Source organism: Babylonia areolata, chromosome 3, assembly GCF_041734735.1.
Source record: "Babylonia areolata isolate BAREFJ2019XMU chromosome 3, ASM4173473v1, whole genome shotgun sequence".
Taxonomy (NCBI): Eukaryota; Metazoa; Mollusca; class Gastropoda; order Neogastropoda; family Buccinidae; genus Babylonia; species Babylonia areolata.
In genome coordinates, this window is record NC_134878.1 from 49,154,004 (window position 1) to 49,166,766 (window position 12,763).

The following is a 12,763-nucleotide window of genomic DNA, read 5'->3' on the forward strand; positions in this document are numbered from 1 at the left end:
GGGCAGTAGCAACAGGGCAGTAGCAACAGGGCAGTAGCAACAGCAACAGGGCAGTAGCAGTAGCAACAGGGCAGTAGAAGCAGCAACAGTGCAGTAGCAACAGGGCAGTAGAAGCAGCAACAGTGCAGTAGCAACAGGGCAGTAGCAGTAGTTACAGTGCAGTAGCAACAGGACAGTAGCAACAGCAACAGTGCAGTAGCAATAGCAACAGGGCAGTAGCAACGGCAACAGGGCAGTAGCAACAGGGCAGTAGCAACAGCAACAGGACAGTAGCAACAGGGCAGTAGCAACAGCAACAGGACAGTAGCAGCAGCAACAGGACAGTAGCAACAGCAACAGGACAGTAGCAACAGCAACAGGACAGTAGCAACAGCAACAGTGCAGTAGCAACAGCAGCAGCTGTAAACCAGTGGCAGCAACAGGAGTTCAGTATTTTGTATTTGTATTTATCACAACAGATTTCTCTGTGTAATTCGGGCTGCTCTCCCAGGGAGAGCGCATCGATACACTACAGCGCCACCTTTTTTTTTTTCTTTTTTTTTTCTTTTTTTTCCTGCGTGCAGTTTTATTTGTTTTTCCTATCGAAGTGGATTTTTCTACAGAATTTTGCCAGGAACAACCCTTTTGTTGCCGTGGGTTCTTTTACGCGCGCTAAGTGCATGCTGCACACGGGACCTCGGTTTATCCTCTCATCCGAATGACTAGCGTCCAGACCACCACTCAAGGTCTAGTGGAGGGGGAGAAAATATCGGCGGCTGAGCCGTGATTCGAACCAGCGGGCTTAGATTCTCTCGCTTCCTAGGCGGACGCGTTACCTCTAGGCCATCACTCCACTCAGTAGTAGCAGCAGCAATACCAGCAGTACCGTAGCAGCGAAAGCAGTGCAGCAGATGATGGCCATATCAAAGTCATCACAAACTTGACGAAGCTTGTCAAAGACTTTTTTTCTTCTTTCTCGAATGCTTATTTTCGGTTCTTTGTTTGATTGGTTTTATGAGAAGGAAATTGGAGGCTAAATGCATTTAATTTCAAGAAAAGAAAAACTGAGGGTAAACAAATGTAACTGTTTTATTCACTTAAGGTTTCCAACCAGACAACAACTCCTTACCTGCATTGCAAATGCGATTTAAAAAGATATTGTATTTCACGAATTTCAAGATGACATTATCTAAAAAGTTTAAAAACAAATATATGACAATCTGCTGAGGAAATCAGTTTCTGATTTGATTTTTAAACAAAATTCACTACAAAATAGCAGACTTCAGACACGAGGGTACGCACACACACATGCGTATTGTGCATATAGACAAACATGCACTGATTCGCTCATCTCAGAGAGAGAAGTAGATACAGCACACACACCCGATTTATCAGTTCTGCTTTAACTCTCTCCATACGAACCGCGAAAGGGACGACGTTAACAGCGTTTCACCCCAATTACCATCATCAAAATATTGCAAGCGGAAGGCTCTTATACTGAAGAGGTGAATGTTGACAGAGAAGACCACAATTCTGACGACGGAAGCTAAAGGTTGGGTCATTCAGACACCCACTGGACATCCGAGGGGTCTGTGTAGAGGAGACAAGAGGACTGGCCGTACTGAGTGAGTTAATCTGTATACATGTATCACACTTCAGTTCTCTTGCTGAGATTACACTGTTATCCTGATTCTGATTCTGAGATCTTCCTGTTTTGTCTGATACCCCGACCACCCACCCACCCGCCAGCAGCTATCTCTTCCTCCCTAACCCAATCTTCCTCACCCTCCTACACGCGCATTTACTTTCCTGTCTCTCAACAGAATTGTTGATGAAAAATTCATCCCGGCACCCGATCAGTCAGTCATAATTATCGTCAGCCACCTTCTTAGCAGCAATAATCACAAAGAGATTGGTGGTGGTGGTAGTAGTGGTGGTAGTGTGAATGTGTGTGTGTGTGGAGGGGTGGGTGGGGTGGAGATGTGGGGGGGGGGGGGTGGAGGTGGGTATCAGAAACCATTGCTTCCCTCCTCCTTCTCCTCCCAACCGTTCACCGTTACTTCCCCACCAGCCACCATCTCTTCAACCTCATCTACCCGTCCCTCCCACCCCATCCCACCCCACCCACCTCTTCATCAGCCACCAACCTCACAGCCATCTACCCTGTCCCCCCTTTTCCTAACGGACTGACAAATACCCAGGGTACAGGCCCATCACCATGGGTCCATCACAATAAACTGGAATGTGGTTACCCCATGGAGTAAATGAGCACTTCAGCAAGTGCTCTCTCGGCATAGGCAAGAGCTCTCTCTCTCTCTCTCTCTCTCTCTCTCTCTCTCTCTCTCTCTGCCAGAGAGTTTACCGTAGACCAGCTAGGAAATGAAGGAAGGAAGGAATTGAATCGGACTTTGTGTGTGGTCGAGCTAAGAGAGGAGGGGTAGGGAAAGAAAAGTGCTGCTGGAGGAACTTGGTGGATCTACAACTGCCTTTCTGTCTCTCCCTTTCAGAGATGACTGATACATATCGACTGTCACTGTCCTGCTGGAAAAGAGAAAACGGTTCATCACGATCGTTAATACCGTGTACGTGTGCGCCTGCGTGCATTTGAATACGAGCGTGTGTGTGTGTGTGTGTGTGTGTGTGTGTGTGTGTGTGTGTGTGTGTGTGTGTGTTTTGAAAGGGAGACAGGTGCAGGTGGAAGGAGTACATGAATGTGTGTGAGAGAGATTATGAATGTGTGCATGCACGTATGTGTATGTGTGCGTGCGTACGTGCGTGCATGTGTGTGTGTGTGTGTGTGTGTGTGTGTGTGTGTGTGTGTGTGCATGCTACGTGCGAACGAGCGCGCGCGCCTGTGTATGTGTGTATGTGTGTGTGGAGTGTGTGTGTGTGTGTGTGTGTGTGTGTGTGCGTGCGTGTGTGGACTGATGACCTCTGACATCACCGTTTGTCAAAGAAAAGAAAAGAAAACACGCACAGACACAGACACAGACACAGACACACACACACACACACACACACACACACACACACACACACACACACACACACACACACACACACACACACACACACACACACAAACACCTCCCAGGTTTTGCAATTCCGATATTATCAGCATGGGTAACCTGAAGCAATAGCGTGAGCATTTTTGAAAATTTTTCTTATCGTCGTGAGACAAAAAACAAAGGCTGGAATTTCATCGCGCACCATATCAATCATGAGACGTGAAAGTTGTCAGACATATTATATGACTGTGCGGCGCAGACCACCACCGACGGTAGGCCATGTCTCACTTTCTTAGTCAACAAAAAGGAGGAGGGGGGGGGGGGGGGGGGATTCATGAAGGATGCTTTTTTTTGTTCTGTTTCCTGACACAGCTACATCGTGATGAAGAATGAAAGACAGGCAGACAAACAGAGCAAGAGAAGCAAGGCCTTTAAGACTCACTTGTGATACACTTAAAAAAAAAAATCTAATCGTTAAAATGTGTTCTGTATTTGTTATTATAAAGCTTCGGGTTAAAAGAAAAAGAAAAAAAAAGTCCTAACGACAGTTCGAAGCCCGCGTGTTCGGGTGAGAAGAACCTGTCTTATCCATTACACCATCGTAGCTCCTTAATTGACGTTCAAAAATATAATACTAAAACATGCTTTTTAAAGGGCGATAAATCGATTGCGGCATTCGCAGTGAGAACGCTGTTTAAATAATATTATTCTGGTGTATCTTGGGCATTCCAAAAAAAAAAAAATCTTCAAGGGCAATTAAAAATTCTTTTTAAGTCCGCGGTAAAGGAGACGTGGCTATCGCCGCAATCCAAGTTTAGTTACATCCTGTTGACACGGTCGATTCAATTTCTCTTTTATGTTCATTCTAGTTTTATAGTTTTAAAGTTGATATGAAAACAGAGTATTTTGTTAAACTAATAACATGTAGAGCCAAGTACAAGTACTTCTAAACGTCGTAAGAAGTGAAAAGGACTTCATTTTGAGAAAAGTCAAGACTGGAAATTTTTGCGTTTCATCAATTCAAAGGTATCAACTCTCATGGTTTATTATTTTTAACTGTGAATTCCGACTGATTCTATGGATATTTTTATGGCAGTTTGGGGTATAATCCAGTAAGTGATGAGGCGTTCACAAATTTTTCTCTGAATAAATATTTAACGGTCTCCTTCTCCAACTTTCCATCACATGTTATCGTGTATTGTCGATTGAATATAGGATTGAACGGGCAGGTCAACAACTTGAAACAAAATGGCGTCGTTCGTGTTCGCGAAGAATATGAGCACGCGCTTTGAATATGTATAAATATGTGTACGCAATTGATTTTTGCCCATGACCTTCAGGGCTCAGCCAACAGATGTATAAAGTCCACTCGTCGTATTGATTTTAGTATTTCCCGAAAAAGACCACTTGGGCAAATGAACACAGTGAAAGCCCTGTACACTGAGAATAAAAAAACACAAGCTTTTTATGTATTGAGTATAATTTCAAAATATAATGTTCAAGATAAGAAAGATCAGTGTAAAGCAAATTAAGCCCCCTAGCATTAATTACAGATTAATTTCCCTTTTTTTTACTATCTGCACCAAAGACATGCAAAATAAATGTAACTTCCATGCTTAGTAAAAGAAGTTCCTGTTTGAACAAAAAATGATGAATATGACTACTCTTGTTGTTGTGTCGAATATCAGATCAAAGTGCCAAGTTTAGAGAATAAAAAAATATATAAATATAACAGTAAATTCAGTTTGCATAAAATTTGCCTTCTTTTAAAAAAAAATTGTTGTGCCCATCCCAGAGGTGCAATATTGTTTAATATGACTGGAAAGAACTGAATTTTTCCTATTTTTATGCCAAATTTGGTGCCAACTGACAAAGTATTTGCAGAGAAAATGTCAATGTTAAAGTTTAACACACACACACACACACAGACAACCGAACACCGGGTTAAAACACAGACTCACTTTGTTTACACAAGTGAGTCAAAAAGTAGTTACCTGACAGAAAGATCAGTTTCCACCCTCTGTCTTCAGACCTGGTTCAAGTAAGGAGTTACGGGCCGAAACACTTAACAGGGGGGGGGGCGGCTTCTTCTCTGAAAACCTTGTACTGTCCAGCTCTCCCTAGAGTTTCTTATCACTCGCTACATACATATAACTGGCTTAGAAGTACTTGTCTTACTAATACATTTGTATCTCTAAGTGTGTTCATGTGAGAACATACTGTGTATCTTTCTTGTGTACGTGTATGCGCCAGCCCATATCCCATTATCAGTATCAGTAGCTCAAGAAGGCGTCACTGCGTTCGGTCAAATCCATATACGCTACACCACATCTGCCAAGCAAATGCCTGACCAGCAGCGTAACCCAACGCGCTTAGTCAGGCCTTGAGAAAAAAAAAAGAAAGAAAAAAAAGAAAAAAACATAAAAATACTACTACTAATAATAATATTTATAAGGCGCAAAATCTTGAGGAAGTCAACTCCAATCGCGCGCGCGCGCACACACACACACACAAAGAAAAAAAAGACAACAATGATGATAAATAAGCAAATAAATGTAATACATGCACACACACACACACACACGCACATGCATAATAGATATGCAACAAACATGCAGTCTCACAGATATGAAAGCACAATCAAATACACATAAACGTACGTGAGCACCAACACACACACACACACACACACACACACACACATATCCCAATATGAGTGACCACAACAGATGCTTCTTATGATGCCGAAGAACGAGTCATCAAAATTGCAAGGTCAGCTAATAAAGTGTGGTAGGACGGTAAAAGTAAAAAGTAAAACTCTGTCCAGTAACCACCTGACATGGCCAGATAACACAACCAGCAAATGGACAGCTCAGGGTGTGTTCTCTCTGGGGCAAGCCAGGGTTCTCTCTGGGGGCCAGGGCCCGGTTGCACACAACACGCCATTAGCGGTTACCTGTCCGTTAAACCCCTGACCTACTGCTGCTTTTTTTTCTGCGTTCGTGGGCTGCAACTCCCACGTTCACTCGTATGCACACGAGTGGTCTTTTACGTGTATGACCGTTTTTACCCCGCCATATAGGCAGCCATACTCCGTTTTTGGGGTGTGTGCATGCTGGATATGTTCTTGTTTCCATAACCCACCGAACGCTGACATGGATTACAGGATCTTTAACGTGCGTATTTGATCTGCTTGCGTATACACACGAAGGGGGTTCAGGCACTAGCAGGTCTGCACATATGTTGACCTGGGAGATCGTAAAAGTCTCCATCCTTCACCCACCAGGCGCCGTCACCGTGATTCGAACCCGGGGCCCTCAGACTGACAGTCCAACGCTTTAAAGTCTCAACTCCCGAGAGCAAGGTTTCGGTTGCGCATGCGCACTAGAGCCTATCCATAAAAGGGAAAGGGGCGGAGTTTATCTATAAAAAGCGCGAGCACGTGTCCGGTAGAAATGTAAACATGTGGGAGGTGAAAGCAAAACAAAGACCGACTCACTGTTAGCGGAGAAAGATATCCGTGTACTCCTGCCACACAATGTGGTCGTTTACGGTTGCCAACGTCGAGGGGCTGTCTGCATGCTTTCCAATTCTCACCAGACAGTACCACGTGCTGGTGCTATTTTTATCTGACAGACACGTCTAGCGCAAACACAAACGGCTCTAGCTCCGCCCCTTTTCTCTGCATTCAAATTTTGTATTACGTGTAGTTGACACATTTTGTACTTTCCAAAGTCAATTCAGGTCTAGATTGGAAGCTGCTAGGCAAATCTCGCTCTCTGCCATAAATGAAGCCAAACCGTAGCTTTATTAGGCTTTTATTTTGAATAAACCTTCACCGACGTCACAGTGTCAGACTCTGGTGAGAAACTGGCTTGATTCAAATCGCCCGCCATTTATAGTCCGGTTCAGGCTATTGCGCCCGTCTGACCTACTGCTAAAATTGGTCGTTTAGCGGCAACTTGCGTTGCACAAACTCAATATCCACTTTACCTGTCAGTCAGTTTAGTGGTGAAACTTAAGAGGTTCGCGGAGCAGCTCTAATCTCGTAGCGGACAGCAAAAGCAAGACAATGGCGGCGGTGTCATTTCGCCTCATAATTTTTTTTTCCGACAGCGACGTCTACAGAGAGAGCGTTTGAACAAAGAACGTTTCGATATATATATATATATACATATATATATATATTTTATTATTATGACGATGTTGAACTTTATCAACTTCTCCTTCTTCTTCTGCGTTCACTCGTATGCACACGGGTGGGCTTTTACGTGTATGACCGTTTTTACGTCCTTGCGTGTGCGTGTGTATGCGGGTTCGTGCGTGTTTGTGAAAAAAAAAGATACATGCTTGAAAACACGTTTCCCCTCTACTACTCTCTTCAGGAACCCTCTCTGTCTCCCTGTCTTTCTCCCACTGTCTCTCTGTTTTTCTTTGTCTCTCTGTCCCAGGAATAGTCAATCAAAAATTCCACAACCACCCGAGCCTTCAGCCGGCTTGTTAACACCAGTGATCGCACAAAGATAAAGCAGTTGTTGATAAAGGTGTATTTTGTCAAAAGGCATACCCCGTTTCCCAATGAATAAGAGAGAGAGAGAGAGAGAGAGAGAGAGAGAGAGTGAAGAAGACTGAAGATGTTTTATTCATAAAGGCCATAGCCCCTTAGAAGGGGGATAAACATGAAAGTCGCGTACAAATACACAGAATGTTCAAGATGTTACGAAGGCACTTCGACGTTTAAACGCATTACACAGATAAAGAGTGAATTGTTTAACAAGACTTTCGTTTGTAGATGACATTAACAAGACGAGTTTGAATAAACAAGGTTGTCTGAAATATTTTTCTGGAATTAATTGTTCTCTGATATCTCTCAATTCTGCACAATCTAGCACAAAATGGACTTCATCTTCCTTTGACTTTTTGCACAACGGACAAATAGTATCAGAAATGTTAGACTGTCTGTAACGATACCAATGGACAAACAATTCAGAAACGCCAAATCTAAATTTGGTCATTACATGCTTCAGATGCCTGTCAACATTCATAGACATATAAGTTGGAAAACTATGTTGGTTATTGATAAGTCGATAAATCTCAAATCTGTCACTGCCTTGGATATGTGAATTCCAGTTTTGCCATCTGCTGTCAATCATTCTTTCACGAAACACACGAATAAAAGCTTTAGTATCCCCAACCCCTTGGCTAAGCCACACAAAACCAAATCCATTTTCACATAGCTTCACCCTAATATTCGAAACACAATTTTTCTTGCCTCTGCTATCCAGTTCTAATAACATTCTGTATGCCTTATGTGGTAGTCTATGAGTATCCATCTGTGTCAACTTTAACCAATAATGAATGCATTTAGTAGCAGACTGTAAAGATATCGGGTATCTGTTTGTTTCTCCATAGATAAAATCATTAGGTGTTTGTGGGGACACTCCAAGAAATTTTTTCAGAGCATACAAATGAACTTTATCACAGTGCATAGCAGCAGCGTCAAGACCCCATAATTCTGCACCATATTGTATCATAGGTTGAATTTGAGAATCAAATATTTTCAAGAACAGTTTCAGTGACTGGTTATTCAACAACCATAACTTCTTCATGACACCTATCAATACACTTTTAGCTCTGCTTGTCAGGTTTTTACAGGCAAAAGTAAAGCTTAAACGTGTTGAAAAATACAAACCTAAATATTTATATACATTTACAACAGGCATTATCAATCCATTATATGTCCATCTTTCCCTTACGGAAAGATATCCACCCTTTCTAAACACTATTATATTGCTTTTATCCATATTAACATTTAGTTGAAGAGAAGCAGCGGCACGTTGCAGACTGTTTAGCTGATTTTGTAACCCTATTATTGTTTCCGACATTAATACAACATCATCTGCTAGGAGAAGAATAAAAATTTCCATAAAATCACCAGTAAATGTGGCACCGTGTCTTCCAGAATTGACAACTTCTACTGTTAACTCGTTTATGAATAGCAAAAATAAAACTGGGCTGCAAATATCTCCTTGTTTAACACCAGACGTACAGCTAATACATTCAGTCAAAGCAGCACCGCAACGCACCCTTGCCTTCACGCAGTCATACATACTCATAATACATCTATACAGTTTTCCACGGATACCATTTTTAAACAAGATAGGCCAAAGAAAGCATCTATTAATGGAGTCAAACGCTTTTTCAAAATCAATAAAAGCCACGTACAATTTGCGATTTAAACAAAACTGTTTTTGTATGAAAGCCATCAACGTAAACATGTGGTCTATAGTAGAATAATTTCGCTTGAACCCAGCTTGAAATTCTCCTGTAATATTATTTTCCTCCATCCATTCCTGTAGTCTCCTGTTAATAATTGCACTATATAATTTACTACACACATTGCATAAGGATATACCTCTATAATTATTAGGATTGTTTACGTCACCTTTCTTATACAATGGAAGAATTACTGACTCTGTCCAACATTCCGGATAAATCCCCTTATCAAATAAATAGTTGAAAAACTTAACCAGAAAGTCTGTTACTGAATTACATTTGCATGCATTTGTCAATAGTTCCCCTATAATCCCGTCAGGCCCAGCAGCTTTTCGTTTCTTCAATTTCCTTAAAGCAAACAAAATTTCCTCAACTGAAATAGGACGATTCAAATTATCATCATCAGCGTTACTGAGATCAACATCGTCAATATCAGATTGAACATGGTCTTGAAATGAATCGTTATCAGTATCTCTATATTTCTCAAGTAGCTGTTTAAAATGTTGAAACCATGTATCCATACTGATATTATTCACAGGTTGTCTTTTCTTCTTTGAAATTTTGCGTATTGAGTCCCAAAATATTTTCTGATTATTTACAGACTGAAGTAATTCAGATAATAAGGAATCATTAAATTGTTTCTTTTTTCTCTTCAGCATTTGTTTATATTCTCGTCTAGTTTTACGATATAATTCACGATCAGGAACGGACAAAGTGCGGCGAAATTTCTTTAACAAATTGCGAACCTTTCTTTTACTGTCATGGCATTCCTTATCATACCAGTCCTCATTCTTAACACTATTACTAAAACGTACCTGCTTCTTCATACACTTACCTGCACTCTTTATACAATCATTGAATACAATAAGTGCATCATTAAAATCAACCTCTATCAAATTCATAGCGATATCTATTTGAGTTTTAATTTCATCACAGCACATTGTGTTACTAAACAGAACAGCATATTCTTCATCCCACACAAACTTCTCAATTGTATAACTGCAATTATTTTTTTGTGTACTATACTTATTATCATTTGTGAAGTTAACATACAGTTCTAATGGCATATGATCTGATTCAATTCTGTCTGATATGTTCAGTTTACACTTTCCAAAGATTTCAGAAAATAACTCACATGACATTAAGAAGTAGTCATTCACACTGCTACCGTTGTCAGAGACGTACGTGTAGCGACCCTGAAGGTCGCCCTCACACATGCCATTCAAAATAAACAATTCTAAAACAGTGCACATATTGAGCAACAGTTTACCATGATTATTAAGTTCGGTATCTTCAAAATGTCTGCTTGCACACAAAGGTCCGCTCAAATAATGGTCATTGATATCAATCGATTTATCTTCACAATCACACGAAATATTTGAGGTTCTACTATTTAGGTCACCACAAAGCATCACGTACACATCATTGTCATGAATGGAAAGCAAACAATCACATACGAAGTCTTCCAGTAAATTAATCCCATTTCCAACATCAAAATGTAAATAGAAAGGCGATCCCTCAGGTGGAACATAACCACATATGTACACAATGTGTTTAGAAGTACCAAACAAAGATTTATCAATTAACAGTGCACAGAAAAGATGGGACTCTACGTTGACTGATTTAACATAGGAACACAAATCATTCTTTACAAGGCAGATAACTCCACCAGAACGTCTTCCATGTGTCGAAAGTTTTATGGCGGGTTTACAGAAGACTGTGTGTCCATCAAATACAGGAGACTGAAAATCGTCTACGAATATTTCAACTAAAGACATAAAATCAAAAGAACTAACATAAGAAACGAAGTCTTTGTCATGTATTTTTGTGAACAAACCATTTATATTCCAGTGCACAAAAGAATAGGAATACAGTTTATCCGATGAATCAACATTTTTGGACACGTTATCATCAACAGGCAAGGATAAACAACACATGTTTTCTTTACACACACCATCACGTGCAATATTCTCATTCCCAACTGACACATAGACCACCACGTTTTCATCACAACACACTGGTACACATGTTGCACGTGCTAACTCTGCCTTTCTGTTATCGTGGCCCTGTGTCAATTCAGCCGGTGTCGCCTTATCATTTACTCCTGTCAATGCCACAGACAAATTTTCATTGGAATTTGTGGGCCGACCCGATTCCTATTTTGACTCCACAAGCATGTCACCCTTGCCAACAGTAAATCTCTTACCGTCAATGAGGAGGTGGTCGTATACCATGGTGGCACGCTTACCGTCACTCCTCGCCTTCTTCAGGTGGGGGGTCAGCATCTTCCTCAGGTCTCGTACTCTGACGGAGAAGTCCTCACCGATGAAGATGTTAGTGCCCTTCAGTTTGCTCTTTGCTTTGAGAATGTCTATTTTCTGCTTATAAAAAGCACATCTCGCGATTATTGGTGAGTCTGGTTTTGAACTTAGTCGATGAACCCTGTCAAACTCCACATGACCAGAAAGTTCCAGAGTGTCAGTAAGAAGATCCTGGATCCTGCCTTCACAGTCGTCATTCGTTTCGTTCTGCTTTCTGTCCAGTCCACAGAAGATTAGGTTATTACGCTTGGATCTTCCTTCCAAGTCGTCGGTCTTCTTTTCAAGGGTGTCCAATTTCGTAGCATGCTCGTCGTTCTTCATCTGTAGAACCTCGTTCTGTTCTCGGAGTTCACCCACCTCCTCTCTCAGCCCTCTCACATCTTCTTGCATGGCGACGTATTCCTCACGGAGGACGTGTATTTCCTGCTTGACCTCTTCAAGCTTGGTGTCCACCGATGTTCTCATGGAGGCCATCGATGTTGTCATGGACTGCATCATGGTCATGAGGTCGGACATGGTGGGTTCCTTCGCAGGCTGGTTGGTGGTGGCTCCTTGCAAGTCGACTAGTCTCTCCAGGCTGGCTCTGGTACTACTGGTCCCACCACTGGCCAGACGGGTCTGCCTCATGCTGTCACGAGAAGGGTTGGGTCCTGGGTTGCTTTCAATATCTCCGCACTGTAGGAGAAAACTCCCACAGAACAAATACGACAGGAGCAAACCTGCCACAGCACCGTCCAACTTCTTTCTCAACTTGAGCATGGCGACGCGCATTGCCCTTCTGTGCATGGCCCTTTTGAACATAAAGGCCAGAAATACCGGTAGAAAGCAACCACATGCTGCCCTGAAGTCAACTGCTGCAGATGGCATGGTACTTCACGAAGTACATGTGCAATTTTAGAGACTATATTGCTCTTAATCCACGGAAGGAGAGAAAAACTTAACGCAGGATAACACAGTGCGACTCTTCGTCACGAACGCAGTTCACCCCCTCCGAGAGAGAGAGAGAGAGAGGAGTATCAAGTTTCGTCCTCAACTATATAAGTTTCACTTCTTTCTAACGTCGACCGGATCAACTAAATTGTTGATGCCAGGGGCGACGACAAACAACTCAACACTCGTACAGGTTTCATGTGTCGCGTTTACATTCAGTTACCCCATTAAGCTAATATGCAATTACAG